The following is a 13,135-nucleotide window of genomic DNA, read 5'->3' as shown; positions in this document are numbered from 1 at the left end:
GTTCCATTACTATCAGGTGTGGGCTTAGGTATGGACGGTTTGTTTAAGTCTTTTATCTTAGCCAGGCCAAGACAAGATGTCTGTTGAACTGTGTCATTTTAGAACAATATTTGTTCTGGGATGATGCAGGCACGGAATAAGGTTTCTAAACCTTGCACCTGCCAGTCTTTTGTGCCCCAGACACTTTTTGTCTCAATGTTGTCTTTCCAAAAGTCAAAACCTACTGTGGACAATTGAGCATAAAAGGCCACAGAATAAATGTGCTTAGTATTAGTCAACATACTTTTCATTCCTGTCTTATTAACATTTTTAAAGAAAAATGTTTCTGGATTTGTGACATTAAAACCTGAGAAGTATGGAAATTTGTTATAAAATGTTTTTGAGCTACCCTTTGGTGGCGTTGGACAATGTTTCCATTGATTATAAGTAAAACATTTCTAGGGTTTGCAGATTTGTGCAAATAATAATGACCATAATGATTAAAACAACACATTTGTTCGTAATCTGATGTACCTTCTAAGTATTCATGTTTTGTAAAGTGTGCTGACATGTCTAAGTCTGCCATCATGTTATTAACAGTCTCAAAGTCCCAATCATCAGAAAATGTGCTGGGTGAAACAAAGTCACCCAAGGAAAACTTAAATTGGTGTGGAATGTTCAACAGCTCTAGAGGACCATAAATGTCATAATCAGTTCTGTCCCATGCTATACCACCAGGTAGAAGAATGGCTGTGATGGTCACTGATGACAGGTCTCTTTGTTCATGATGAGATGATTTTTGTATCTTCAGGAGCAAGTTGATGTTCTTACTTGCTTTGTCCATTTTACTATATTTCCCATTTATCAGTTTTCTCAAACTTAAAACAAGAATGAGCCAAAGTAGGAGAAAAAGTACATCTAACACAATCCAAAATTCAACCCATGGTGAAACCAGATATGTATTTGCAAGCAGGTGAAAGCATTCTGTTACTTGTTCCTTGAAAGTTTTATTTGTTGGCGTTGTATCTGTCTCACTGGGATCCTCAGAAAACGTATCAAAATTGATGGAGTAGCCAGAGGCAGTTCTGTCAATTGTTGGTATTGCATCTGGATTATTTGAAATCGTTGGAGCTGCTTGGTCCCTTGACATATTAGTATAGTCAAATGCTACATCATTGTAGACGGGAGTTTCTTGACGAACTGTTATTTGGGTTTCAAGAGGCACAAGTTCCATGGCTTTGTTGCATAGTCTTTCTTTTCTTACTGCAGATTCTTCAACGGTGATGAGTCTCTCAGTTTGAACCTCTTGGATAGTAGCGAGATTTGGTCGTCTGCTACATCTTTGGAGTCCACTGGGCCTACTACTTATTATCGGCCACATGGTGTGGTTTTACCAGGTCAATTGATACGAACCTGTTCTCCTTTCTTCCAGCAAGGGGCGGCTGTAACACTGTTCTTGATCCGTGGATTGCTAGCACAGGTACTGGTTTTCTGTAAGAAGGCCCAAATTCCTTCTTATCCGCTATTTTTTCTCTGACTGGATCCCCAATCTTTGGAATCCAGACACGTCTTGCTGGGACAGGTGGTTTCTCTTCAGTGGTCATTGGCTTCTGTAATGTGTTGCTTAGACGACTTCTTGTTTAATTTAAGTCCTGCAAAACAGCCAAACGGTCTTTGAGATCAAAGGGTTTTTGTTCTACCACTGAAGTACGACGATCGAGGTCTTCGACAATCATTCTAGAATCAAAAAGGATTTCATATGGAGTGATTCCACCCAGAGAATTTCTTGGCAGATTGTTAAGACTACGTTGGACACGTATTACATGTTTGACCCACCCGTCACCCGAGCCTAATACCCTTGCTGTTATAGATTGCTTTATGTCACGTTTTTTTGTTTCCACAACCAAATTTCCCTCAGGATGGAATGGACTTGAGTACCGCAATGCAACGCCCAGATTGGCCATGTCCTCTTTGTAAGCTTTGGAGCTAAACGCAGGACTCTGGTCAGAATATGTAGCGTGCTGATTGCGTGTGTGCCGTTAAAAACTCGCAAATCTTTTATAACAGTTCGGGCGTCAGCCGAGCGCTGAGGCCACATCCAAATGAATCTTGTCCTAATAGTTGTTGGGACCGTATTCATTCATAGTGACGTCTGCATGTAGAAAGTCTAGTGCTGTCTAACAATGGTGTCTGTACTGGGCTGGCTATACTGTAGTCTGGTATCTGGCGGCATTATATGCTGTGATCTCTGTAGCAGACATCGCAATTAATTTCAAATTCGTAAATGTGCACATTCATCCCTTGCCACCAGTACATCTCTTTTAATTCTAGTAGAGATTTTGAGATCCCTTGATGTATCAGAACCTCTCCCATATGTGCTTCTTGTATCAAAGCACCTCTACGTTCCCTGTTTGGAATCACCCTATCCCCCACTCCAGGGATTCGAGCAAAAGGAACTGAGTTTGCATTAATTATGTATGAATATTCGAGTGGATAGTTTAGAGGTAACGCTGCACCGCTGCCTTTGCTTGTGGCATTGACAGCTAGCATTGTTTCGCCGGCTATTTTCGTTTTTGAACGAGTGACTGCAGCTACAGAAGCCGTTTGCACAGCTGCCTTCGCGGCTTCATTAGCCAATGAATTCCCTGCAACGTGAACGTCATCACGCGGATGACTCAGTGTTTGGATCACGTGAGTCTTTTGTAGTTCTTTCTGTAATAGAACTACTTGTTCCCAAAGCAATTTATGCTTGATTGTGCTACCTTTTGCATCTTTGAAACCGTTTTGAACCCAGTTCTGCAAGTACTCGTTGTAAGATTGAATGCATGTGACGAAGGGTTGCCGATGTATTCCTCCTCCTCTGCTTCTTTACCTGACAGAATGCCACCTTACTTGTCACCTTGTCCCCTTCTTTATTTTCAGCCTCCCGCCGTATCAGCCGAGGTACAGTGGTCCTTTAAGACTGCACTTCCCTTGACTCCTGAAGCTGATCACGTGCCCTGGTCAGCTGACACGAAAACAGAGCGTTCTCGCCGTGGACTCGGATGCCTGAGGAGCCGGTAGAGTGGAAAACGAAGAGGGAAGTGGAGACCTTCCTCGTGACGCCCGGATACGGAGCTGCCATCGCAACAGAACCAGACACCCAGCAAACCTACGAAACGCCTTCCAGGACCGAGGAAAAGGGGGACACAGACTGTTTGCGGCAACACCTGACAGCCAGCCACGGCCCACGAGGGTGGTGGCTCCAAAAGGTACGGGGTCATCTGGGGGCCGTGTGGGAGAAGGGGAAGGCCGGAGAGAGGGGTACCCAGCCCGAATAGAAGTAACCTTAACAGCACGTAGTCCCTCCTGAATAGGACATAGTGACACGCCTCACGGTGATGGTCCGGGTGTTTAGCTCCTCACTCCCTTTCCCTATTGTGTGATATATTCATCAGAAAACACCTCCCTTATCAGGCCTTTCTTGTGGTTTTTTTCCTCACCGCAAAACAACCGGAAAGCCCTTCATTGCTGTTCAGAAGACCAAAGTCTCCTCCTCATATCCTACTCTCTGATGTAAGAGAGTGAAGATTCTCCTACCGGAAATCAGACTCTTTTTTTCCTTTCTTTTGTAAAGGGCCACAATCAATTAAAAAGTACTGTGTTTTGCAAACTACTGTCGGTTTTCCCTGTCTCCTTCTCCGCCACACGACAATGCAGTAATACGAATCGCACACTATGAGTGTGGGGATTCGCGATCAGTATTTTCAAGCGCCATCTTGAAAGCCTGTAGTTCAGCTCGCTGAGCTGTACAATCTTCCAGTGATTGAGTTTTTGTAACTATAGGTCTGAATTTACCATCGCGCTAGCGACCTTTAACAATCGTGCACGCAGTACTATAAGCTTGTTTTCCCCCAATTGTGGGCTGTGCTGATCCGTCTGTATAAATTATACATCCGTAATGTTCTAGAGGCAGAAGCTCAGTGGGCAGAGGACATTCTTGTTCGTATTGTAGAAATTCTTGAGTTTTCAAGTAGGGGTCAAAAACGTATTCAAGAAGGACTTTGGCTCCCGCCCATGCTTTCAATTTGGCAACATCAATATTTATATTAAACCCTGGCTTCTTATTGCTGTGCAGGGGTTTTCGTTACCACCTAATAGCTTTTTTGGACACGCCCTTGGGACACTGAGACTACGGTGTCTCTGCACGTGACTACATTTCTTATCAGTCACGCTGTTTACACGCGCCAGTCGGCTCTCTGATTGGGCCTCCATTACAATCATGCTGCCTTCACGCCGACGTTACTGTCTCTCCTCCCCGCTGCAGCAGCAGTGAGGCAGCGCCATACGAGGGCGACCCCGGGGACAGGGGGCCTTGCGCGTCGGTGCCCTCCTGTCTCGGCGTGTTTATTTTTTATTAATTAGCCAAACGATTTGCGCGCAGGTTGCTTTTACTTTTGCGGTCCTCTGACTTCTGCCTGCCATGTATTGCCGCGAGGCAGGGACAGCCCATGGGCGCACAGGGAGCGGCAGAGATGCATTAGCCAGGCCAGCTAAGCAGGCGCGCAGCTCAGAGGCGCACGATGTAACTCCCCTGCAGAGCTCTGGTGTTTTCTGTGTAAAAAAGCCAGGGGAGCTCATCCAGTCCAGGGTGTGTACTGGACGCTGGTACCTTTAGTCCTGATTTTATCATTGAATACGCAGGACTCCATGCAACAGGATGTAAAGCAGTGGACTATCGCTAATTTCCAAGAAAAGCAAAAAAAGGGCTCCTACCTTGGCCATGAGGGGGGCGTGTGTGTGTACACACCCTTTGGGCTGAAGTGTGTGCCTCTACTCCCTTAGAGCTGAAGCGTGTGTGTTTACCCTTGGAGCTGAAGTCCGCGTGCGCATGTCTGGAAAGATTAACAGGTGACTCGTCATCAGTGACGCTGTGTGCTGGTCCTGAAATTAACACAGACTATGACTCACAGAATACATTAGGGTGTTAAAAAAGAAGCGCTGGCTTTGAAGTGGTGCCCCTTAAGACGTGGCGTCACCTGAAACCATATTTCGAAATTGTGCTTGGAAACAAACACCGGAGGGTGGGGGGCGCTAGAGGGCGCACTGCAGAATGGCCGCACTGTCGTGAGGCTCCTGCTGCCCGGAGCTATTATCCGTCTATTGATCCTGCTGACCATCATTGCGCCCTGATCTGACCCCATAGGTCTGCTGGAATATCGATCGACCACCCACGGTCCAACTCCTGTTCCATTCGGAGCTTGCTGGCCGAAGTTACGAGGGCTCCAAGTTTCCCCAACTCGCGCTCTGGATGTCAGGTGCTCTGTAGCCCGGCGTCACTTTCTACGCTAGCCCGAGGCTTCGCACGTGGGGTGGAGGCCCGGGTCTCCCTCCCTCCTCCGGACCTGATAGCCTACTGGGCACGCTGCGGAGCGCTCCCCTGCGACGGGACTGGATGTCGGATTCCACTTCTAGCTGTCCTGGAGCTGTTGACTTGCGGAGACGCCGCGGATTGTCGTTTGGGCGCTTGGGTAGCGAGCCCTTGGCCTGAGGGGAGCGGCGGCCATTGTTTCGTTGGGAGTGGCGGGGCGTCCATGCCTGCTCGTGCCCCCGACTGTGGTGAGTGGTCGCGTGTTTGGACCAGCCTGCGGCCTGGCCCTTATTGCCTTGTGTGCCCCATAGTGCTAGTAGCGCTTTATCATGGGGAAGCCGGACACTAAGCAGTCCAAATTGTCCTTTGACTTGGGGGTGGCCAGGAGGGGTACGCGCCTGTTGCAGGAGGCTGGGACTTCGCGGTCTCCCCCCCGCCTGTCGCTGATGCTGTACCGCAGCCACAAGCCCCGGACTTTCAGCAGATGATGCAGGAGATGAGGCAAGGGTTTGCCACGATAGTGGACAAAGTGGACAAACTGTCGTCGCGCATGGATGCGGTGGTGCAGAAGCTTGATGTGCACGAGGAACGCCTAACAACGGCGGAACAGCGCATCTCAGATCACGACGATACTGCTGCCACCCATACCACACAGTTGGCGAGGATTGACAATATATTGCGGGTGATTGCCGCTAAGAATGAGGAGTTGGAGGCGAGGAGTAGGCGCAACAACGTACGTATAGTAGGTGTGCCGGAGTCGACGAATGTTGGAAAAATGGAGACTTATGTGGAGAGACTCCTGGTGGGTGCCATTGGTGCGGCGGCCTTCTCGTCGCAGTTCATCGTCGAGAGGGCGCACCGTTCACTGGGGCCTCGGCCGGCCTCTGGGGCTGCGCCGCGCCCTATCATTGCACGACTTCTAAATTACCGCGACCGGGACGCTGCCCTCCAGGCTGCCCGCACTAATCGTACCCTCTCCTTTGAGGGGGTTTCCTTCACCGTGTACCCTGATTTCACGCCGATGGTGCAGGACCAACGTCGTAAGTTCCTAGGGGTGAAGAAGAAACTTCGAGAACTACAAGTGGACTATGCTTTGCTTTACCCTGCTAAGCTGAGGGTGACTCATCAGTCAAAGCAGCACTTTTTCACTAACCCACAGCATGCTGAGGACTTTGTGAAACGTCTCAAACGTGAACGAGCTGCTGCGGACCGGAGAGGTGACCGGGACCCCGAAGGCGACCATTCGGCGGCGGAGCAGGAGGTCGCATGAATGGGGTGATCTTGCATTTATGAGACGTTGCTGGTGCCTGCTTCGCGCGCCTACGCGCTTGACTGTTTCGGTGGCCTCGGTGCTACCTTGCCTTGTACTGTGGGGAATAATCGTGACTGATTGCTGATTTATGTTTGAGTAACGGTTCTTGGGGTCAGTATGGGACCGTTGGTTGGCACCTTTTTTTCGCGCTCTGGGCACCCACCCCCCCGCGCTGCGCCTGGGCCGTGTGTGACTCGTTGGCTCGGACACTGGCGTGGTGTGTGGGAGTGGTGCTGTGCACCTCTAGAGGGTTCCCCATAGGGTGTACCCCACTAGTACCTTTGGTTTGGTTTCTAGTCCTTTGTTGGTTGACTGGATGGGTGTTTGGGAATGGAGGGGGGTTGGGGTTTGACTGTCCTGATAGTTGGGGTTTCATCAGGTGGGAGGTGGGGGAGGGGACAATGCGGGTGACACGTGCTCGGCCTGGTCCTTTGGACTATTGTGCTGTTTGCTCCTGCTGTCTGTTTGTGCAAGTACGGCTACGTTTCCGCTGCACAGGCTGGTCCTTTGACATGTTGGACGGTATTGGTCCTGGGACCCATGCCTTCGTGCTCCTTAGGCCTGAAAGTCATGGCCGCTATCTCCGTTGGCTGAATGGTAGTGAGCGCGCTACATGGGGGATGCGGGTGCGTGTTGAGGGCCGGGTGGGCTGTGTATGCTGCGCGTTGTGTGATGTATTCCTTGCGTGCCTGTTGCACGGATGGTGCTGTTTGGGGATGGGTGTTGGGGTTCTGGTTGGTTGGTTTGCAGATGGCTGGGATGTTTGTGGAGTGTATGTAGTGGGGCGATTGTGGTCTGGGCTGGTGGCGTGCTGCTGGCTGGCGCTGGGAGTCGGGCACACTGCCCCTTATCACTGGGTCCTATGGTGCCCTGATCATGGCTAATGTCGACTGACACTATAGACAAGATATCAATATTGTCCTGGAATGTACGGGGTCTTAATGATGCCAGGAAATGTCGAAATGTGATACAGTATTTGGATAGGCATGCTATTCATGTGGCCCTCCTGCAGGAGACGCATCTGCGGCCTGGGCCTGCCCCCAGCTTTGTTGGGCGGTGGGCTGCGGTTAGGGTGTTTGCATCGTACTCCTCGTATGCTCGCGGGGCTGTTATCCTTGTTAAAAGATCGCTCGCCTTTCAAGAACTGGGATCTATGGGGGACCCTGAGGGGCGCTATGTGCTGTTGTGGGGGCGGCTTGGGCAGGTCACGGTGCTGTTTGTCAATTGCTATGCTCCTAATATTGATACACCGGCCTTCTTCCTTACCCTGTGGGGCCATGTGCTTGCTGTCGATGCCTCTCACATTGTGTGGGGGGGGGATTTCAATTTTGCGTTTCAGGCTCAGGTGGATAGGTCGGACGGATGTCCTCAGTACAATGTGCAAGCTAGAGATGTTTTGCGGGGTATTGTGGAGGAGGCTGGACTGATTGACAGCTGGAGGTATTCTCACCCTGCTACTAGGGAGGGCACTCATTACACTGCGCATGCACGCTCATGGGCGAGGCTGGACTATGTCTTTCTCTCCAGGGGGCTGGTGGCTGGTCTGCGGGAGGCGGTACATCTAGCTCGTACATATTCGGATCACTGCCCGGTGAAGGTTGTGCTTTCTGTGCCCGGGCTGCACAGGCCGTGCACACCTTGGCGCCTTTTTCCTACTGCCTTGCTTGACTCGGTGTTTAAAGCGGAACTTGGCGAGGAGGTGGAGGCGTTCTTCCCGAGGAACAAAGGCTCTGTAGATAGTGTTGAGGTTATATGGGAGGCTTTCAAGGTTACGATCCGGGGTGTCACTATATCCAAAAGCTGTGGGATGCTTAAATTGATTGTTCGACCTCTCGAGGGCTTGGAGGGGGATTTACGCAACTTGGAACGCAGGTTGCAGGCTGGCTCTGATCCCGATCTATTGGGCCAGTTCCGCACCAAGCTCTCCGAGTATGAGGAAGAGGCTGCCAGGGAGGCTAAACATTGGGGGAAGTACTGGACGGCGAGGAGGTACTGTGAGGGGGAGAGGCCGGGGAAGGTCCTTGCTGCGCTTACTAGACATCAAAGGTATGGTTCGGACGTGCTGGAATTGGTTTTGCCGGATGGCACTCGCTGTCGGGACACTGCGGAGATTCAGCGTACTTTTATTCACCATTACACCCAACTGTACACGACTCAGCAGTCAGGTGAGACACGATATGGCGGATTCCTGGATGATTTGGCGCTCTGTTGGTTGTCGGACGATCATCGGGCGTTCTTGGGTAGACCTCTAGAGGTGGAAGAGATCAGGAATGCCATCATGTCTCTGAATAACGGGAAGGCCACTGGTTTGGACGGCCTTCCTGCTGAATTCTATAAGTGTTATGTGGACATTATGGCCCCCGTTCTCCGCGAGGTTTTTGAGGAATCTCTGGAGGAGGGACGACTGCCGTGCTCCATGAAAGAGGTCGCTATTACATCGTTGCTCAAGCCGGGTAAGGATCCCCTGGACGTGGGTTCCTATAGGCCCCTCTCATTACTTAATTGTGATGTCAAAATACTCGCAAAGGTCTTGGCGGTGAGATTGTCTGAGCTCATGCCTGTTATTGTCTTGCCCGATCAGTCGGGGTTTGTGCCTGGTCGCGCTACTTCCCACAATCTTCGGACTTTGTTTTCCCTTATCCCGACCATTGCTCCCGAGCTCCCGGTCGCGCCATCTTCCTTGATGCCACTAAGGCGTTTGATTCAGTTGAGTGGGGTTACCTGATTGTTGTCCTGTGCCGGATGGGGTTTCCTCGGATCTTTATCTCATGGGTCAAGCTCTTATATACCGACCCGATGGCGAGAGTGGTGGTGAATGGTGTGCTCTCCCCCCCATTTCCTCTTACTAGAGGAACCCGACAGGGGTGTCCCCTTTCGCCCCTCCTATTTGCCATTGCCATAGAACCCTTGGCCTGCAGGATTCGCCAGCTACACCAGCAGAGCGCTTTCAATTGTGTTCAACGTCAGGTCGGGATCTCTTTATATGCGGATGATGTCACGCTCTATGTGAAGGATCCTCAGAACAACCTTAATGCGCTATTGCGTGAGTTGATCGCTTTCGGGAGTGTCTCCGGGATACACATCAACTGGCAGAAATCCCAACTCTTCCCGCATACTGCGGCGGTTTGTAGGTTTCCTCTTGATTTCCCTTTGGAGTGGTGCGATTCAGAGCTGCGGTACCTCGGCATTGTTGTGTCATTGGACAGGGAGGAGACTGTCAGGCTTAATTGGCAGATGACGTCACTAGATGGATGTCGTTGCCTCTTTCCATGGCTGGTCGGGCGTCCCTTATCAAAATGGTTGTCCTGCCCCGGTTTCTGTACCTGTTTCAAAATATTCCGTATCACCCTGGGGCTTACTTTTTTCGCAGGCTTCGTTCTGAGCTCATTCGGTTGTTTTGGGGGGGCAAACAGCCACGGGTGGCTTGGGCTACCCTTACGTTGCCCTATTCTGATGGAGGCTTTGATGTCCCTGATTTTGAGCTTTACTACCTTAGCGCTCAAACGCATTATGCTTACCATTGGATGCGCCCCACGCCGTTTATGCCCCACGTTGCGGCTGAACATTGGGTTGCCCATCCGCTCCCACTGGAGGGGTTGATGCTGGGCAATGTGTCTGATGTGGACACGCATCAAACGACGGTGACATGCACAGTAGACGCCTGGAAACGGGTGGCGCGTTTGTTGGGCGTTTCCTTTCTCTACTCGCCGGCACTGCCTCTATCCTATCATCCTGATCTGTCTCTGTTGCAGGAAACGGGGTTTCAGCGTCTGTGTAAGCGGCTTGGAATCCTTATGTGGGGTGACGTTTTTCATGAGGGTGCTTTTCGTACCCAGGCTCAGTTTTTTGGAGCTGTCGCCTGTTCCCCTTTGGAGCTGTTTTATTATGTGCGTCTGAGACAGGGCTTACGCGCCTTGTTACCGGATTTTCCTTCGGAACCGGAGGTGACCCTCCCTCTCCACGTGCTCCTGGTCTCAGATGGCCGTCATCTAGTTTCGAAGTTGTATGGTGCCATTCGACGGCAACGTTCTGTCCCGTCCAGTCGGGTACGCGAGCAGTGGGTTGCGGAGTTGGGCGTCCCTATTACTGACGAGCAATGGACGTACTGCTGTGGTCTTACTGCCAATGTCTCCTCTAGTTGCCGTCTGAAAATCATACATTACAAATTCGTCCAGAGGTATTATTACACCCCGGCGAGGAAACTTCGGTTTCATTTAGCGGAAGATGACAGGTGTGCTAGGTGCCGAGCAGAGGGTGCCGACTTTCTGCATTTGGCGTGGGAATGTGCAGGGGTTCTGGAGTATTGGGCTCAAGTCCATGCGGCCCTTCAGGTTATGACGGAGAATGGAGTGGCGTTCGACCCCTTAGTGATGTTACTGGGTTATTCCAGGGACGTGCCTGCCCCCCACCGTAGATTTGCTGACGTGGCCTTGTTGTTAGCCAAGCGTAGAGTGGCCTGTTGTTGGGGTCGTGGCAGGGTGCCGCGATTCAAGGATTGGTTGAGTGATCTCATTTATTGTCAGGACCAATATAATGTCTACTCTGAGCTGATGCCCGTGAGGTGTAGGCCCAAGGATTTTTGGAGCCCGCTACAGGTGTACCTCCTCACTAGAGCTGTGCAGGACTCTGAATCTGAAAGTGAGGACCGGTTTGGGGTTGGTTAACACCGGCGTAGTGACTGAGATATGATATTGCATTTGCTTATCCTCTGGTGTTGGGTGGGGGGTGGATTGTCTCCTTCTCCTGCTGAGTTGAGGGGGTTGTACTCCCCTCTGTGACACTCCTGTGGTAGCGATGGTGATCCAATGCCTGTATGCTTACTGTTAGCGGACAAGGGGGGGCCTGTATGGACTATATCGTACGTGGAGGGTGCTGGTATCAGCTGGCACGGAGAAACTCTCCCTTTCATTTGGATTTTTGCACTGACAGTGCCTGCCCATGCCATTGTATGCCATCCTGTTAGTATGTATTCCGTGACGCCCATTTGTGAATGATATATGCCTTTATCCGTTACTAACTGCACTGATTTATATGTTACCCTGTATTCCGGACTCATTGATTGACTCGCTTTGCTGTACTGGCCATATACGACTGTATGTATCATGAATGCACTGCCTTTTCTCTGGCTTATCTCCAAATAAAGGTTTAAAAAAAAAAAAACGGAGGGTTGTGGTAAAAGTTTCCTGTCTATCGAATGGTGAACCCGTTAAGGTCAACTAACATTTGAACCCTAACAGCATTCTGTGTTACGTCATGCAATTCTTGCGCATGCTCTTATTGCAGAATTCGAGCCAGCCACGGATGGGCGGGCAGGAAGCCGAAGAGGCTGACTTCATAGAAAGCCCTGACTAGTGCGGGGCAACCTTGGCACAAGGCAGCAGAGCGCTAAATACGAGAACCAGGCATTCTATATGAATGCCTTACGTTAGATTGTATTTTTTAAAAGTACAGGGGGATGAGGGTGAAGTAAGATGCCCAAGGTTACAGTATTGTTGAGCCGATGCCTGGACTCGAATCTGGTTCCCCATTTCCAAATTCTGCAGCTCTATCCGGTTAGGCTACATCCCCCCCTGGTATTGTAGGGCAAGGCTGTGCTGTGATGCACTAGGGCTCTGTCAGGGGTGCCACATCATCCCTAAAAGCAAATGTGTTGAATTCCCTTTAGTTAGAGTGCAAAATCCCTTTCTTTGAATTGGCCCGGCTTAGCATTACCAACATGGAGGACATTACACTAGAGTTCTGAATATGAATGTGGAACAAAGCTAAGGTTTAAGGGCCATTTCAGAGAACCCTCCCCACCCGGAAACGCTGCTGCTGGAGAGGGGCCATTTTGATGGCACAGGCAGGCAGCCATGGACAGAGGGGGTGGCTTACTTAGATCCATGAAGCTCTCACCTGTGCCTGCTTGTCAGCCCTTCTGAACACCGCCTGCCACCCCCTTTTCCCATACAATACCTTGTAATTCAGCCTCCAGCCCTCTCCATGCACCACGTTTCAGTCATGCACTTTCCTTCAAGGACAGATTAACTTCTCCCACAGGGAGGGATCCGGTCTACAACTGGGCCACCCCCAGCACATTTACCTGAATGAAAGCTGAATTGCGACGCATTCCTGTGGTCTCCTTTTCTCCCACCGTCGGTCCTTTGCCCTCTATATAAATGCATCCCTTGGTGTGCATAACACTGATCGTCAGGAATCTGCCTCTTTCAGATGCAAACCTCCCTGGTTTACATGACAAAACTACCGCAGGCTGGGAGAACCCCTTAAGAGATGTAGATGAATACGTGGTTTCCCACTGGGCTCAGAAAGCTGACTGTTTTCTATAGGTCTAATCCTATGCATATCTGTCTTGATTAGTTCGATCGATGTATCATTTATAACACATCCATATATCCTTCCCTCTTTACCAATCCGTTCTCCTATCCATTGTCTGTTACTCTGATTTACTCAACTACCAACTTCTGCGAATACTGAAAGCCTTTTACTATTATAAA

This window comes from Lissotriton vulgaris, chromosome 1_1 (assembly GCF_964263255.1).
Source record: "Lissotriton vulgaris chromosome 1_1, aLisVul1.2, whole genome shotgun sequence".
Taxonomy (NCBI): Eukaryota; Metazoa; Chordata; class Amphibia; order Caudata; family Salamandridae; genus Lissotriton; species Lissotriton vulgaris.
This window is presented reverse-complemented; position numbering follows the sequence as displayed.